General features: G+C 43.4%; 1 pseudogene; it reads left to right on the top strand.

The window, feature by feature from the left end:
* Positions 1–501: 501 nt before the first annotated feature.
* On the top strand, positions 502–1176 carry LOC123856019 (large ribosomal subunit protein uL1-like; annotated as a pseudogene).
* The last annotated feature ends 1485 nt before the right edge of the window (positions 1177–2661 follow it).

The following is a 2661-nucleotide window of genomic DNA, read 5'->3' as shown; positions in this document are numbered from 1 at the left end:
AGAATAGGATGCTGAGAATAAAAATGGTGACATTTGAGAGGATTTGAATGATTCTGAGGACATCTGACCTTCTAAATCTGACTGTCTGTTGCCAATGGAAGCAGCCCTTCTTTATCTATTGAAGCTGGCCCTGCCCACTGGAACAACCAATAAAGACATCATCTAAGGTAGTTATCATCACAGAAATACCAATTATCCCCTTGCCTCAATGTACTACCTCTCAGTGGCTCCAGGCCTAAAACTGAAGTCAGATCTTAACATGCCCTGGGGCATCAGTTACAGAGTAAAACCATAAAAGAAGGGGCACATGCAAAGAACTACAAGATTTTGCTAAAGTATGTCAGCAAAACTTGGGGAACATATGTGAGAAGATTGTAGATTAAAGAGAGAGTAATATAATTCTGAATGAAGCTGAATTTAGTGCTATGACTTTATGTACCAGAGATTCTAAAATCAATGGGTTCACAAGTCTCTTTTCTGGTTATTGTGGCAGGGGGTACCATGAACGGCAAAGTCTCCCATGACACCCTGTACAAGGCAGTGTGGGAATTCCTGCACGGGAACCAGGACAAGTGCCCAAAGTTTTTGGAAATGGGGGAGCTGCAGATCAGCTTGGGGAACTATGACCTTCAGAAGGACAAATGCTTCTTGGGCACCGTCAGGCTTAAGTCCACTCCCTGCCCCAAGTTCTTCATATGTGTTTTGGGGGACCAGCAGCGCTGTGATGAGGCCAGAGCTGTGGATATTCCCCACATGGACATTGAGGCACTGAAGAAACTCAACAAGAATAAAAAATTATTTAAAAAGCTGGCCAAGAAATATGTTGCCTTTTTGGCTTCAGAATCTCTGATCAAGCAGATCCCATGACTACTGGGCTCAGGCCTGAATAAGGCTGACAAGTTCCCTTCCTTGCTGACCCACAATGAAAACATGGTGGCCAAAGTGGATGAAGGGAAGTCCACGATCAAATTCCAGATGAAGAAGGTGTTATGTCTGGCAGTGGCCGTTGGCCAGATGAAGATGACGGATGATGAGCTCAGGTACCACATCCACTTAGCTGTTAATTTCCTGGTGTCATTGCTCAAGAAGAATTGGCAGAACATCCAGGCTTTATACATCAAGAGCACCATGGGCAACTCCCAGTGCCTGTCCAAAGCACAGCTTAATAAATCCTAGTGCTACCACTACCTGTCTGTCGGTGACTAGGGAGAGGGAGGTGCTTTGTGAGCTGACATTGCATGCCAATGTACTGTGCTGAGGACTGCAATTTCTGGCACTCAGTGATGGGTAGTCATTTTCTCCACACTGCAAACCAAGAAATGGATTCTAGCTACCTTCAAAACTGTACAGTCTTATTTAGATCTCTTGGATACTTAAAACAAGGGATAGTAGGTCTGCTAACCAGGACTAAAGCTTTTCTGATAACCCTGAGAAGGGCAGAGTGGACCTTCACATTGAAGACATTGACCCAGCCCTTGGCAGTGTGCTTAACCTATGGTCTGAAGTTGCTTCCCTTTAAGCCAGGTTCTTTCCACAGGCTTTCTGTTTTGTTGCATCCCTCTAAATTGTGCCTTTGGGCTCTGGGTCTATAGGGATCACAAGGAATGTTCCAAATGGAGATTGGGTTCCTAGATTATTCAGAAGGGAGTGGTCCACAATCCTGAGAAATCGATCTAGTATTTGCTTGTCTGACCCCATACCGAATACCCTATGTTCAGGGTAGCAATTTGCTGCGTGAGATGTTTAGGAAAACACAAGTAGGAGATCTGTACAATATTGTAATTCATCTACCCTGTTTTCTAGGGGAGTTTAGCAAATGGGTAGAATTAGGCTGTGGAAACTTACAGGCCCTTTGTCCCCAGGTGGGTTCTGCCCCCTTCCTGACCTGAGGCACTTCCCTGTTGGAGTTCTTGCCTCCAGCACCGAGTACTGGAAAGTTGGTTTTGGTGTGGTAGGAAATACCTGTGATTTAACCTTTAATTTGGATCTGCTTCATTTAACTTTGGTAAAGTAACTAGTTTATCCCTCCATCTTTTAATACAGCTGAAAGTCTACTTTAAACCATAAATAAAAATGTTGCACCTTCTCAAAACAAGCTTGAACCAGGAAAAATACAAGGTTTTCACCAAAGTAATAAATAAATAACATTTTAAAAAAATAAATAAAATCAATGGGTTCACCCAGGCAGCTGGGAGTGCTTCTAAATGGTTGATAGAAATCTTGACTCAGGGCACCTGGGTGGCTCAGTTGGTTAAGCATCTGCCTTCGGCTCAGGTCATGATCCCAGGGTCCTGGGGTGGAGCCCCATGTCAGGCTCCCTGCTCAGCGGGGAGCCTGCTTCTCCCTCTCCCTCTGTGATCTCTCTCTCTCTCTCACACACACACACAAATAAATAAATTTTAAAAATTTAAAAAAAAATCTTGATGTTTAAAGAAAAGAAAGCTTGATTCAGTGATGGCATACTGTAACTAAAGTCAATATTCATGTAATTTCTTGGTATAATGTAGGGAGAAAAGAATGTTGGAGTAAATTTGTTATAATCCATTCACTCCCCACCTTTGAGAGGGTTCAAAAACACTCCCTTACCAAAGTATTGAGAAATACATTGATGAGAGGAGTGGCAGAGTCTTTGAAAAGCACTGGAGTGGCTGTACTCCAAGC

The sequence above is a fragment of the Mirounga angustirostris genome, unplaced genomic scaffold, assembly GCF_029215605.1.
Source record: "Mirounga angustirostris isolate CCGP_5_RB_7025 unplaced genomic scaffold, mMirAng1.0.hap1 SCAF_16, whole genome shotgun sequence".
Lineage (NCBI taxonomy): Eukaryota > Metazoa > Chordata > Mammalia > Carnivora > Phocidae > Mirounga > Mirounga angustirostris.
The sequence above is the reverse complement of the archived record's forward strand: the minus strand, read 5'-3'. Positions and strand labels throughout refer to the sequence as shown.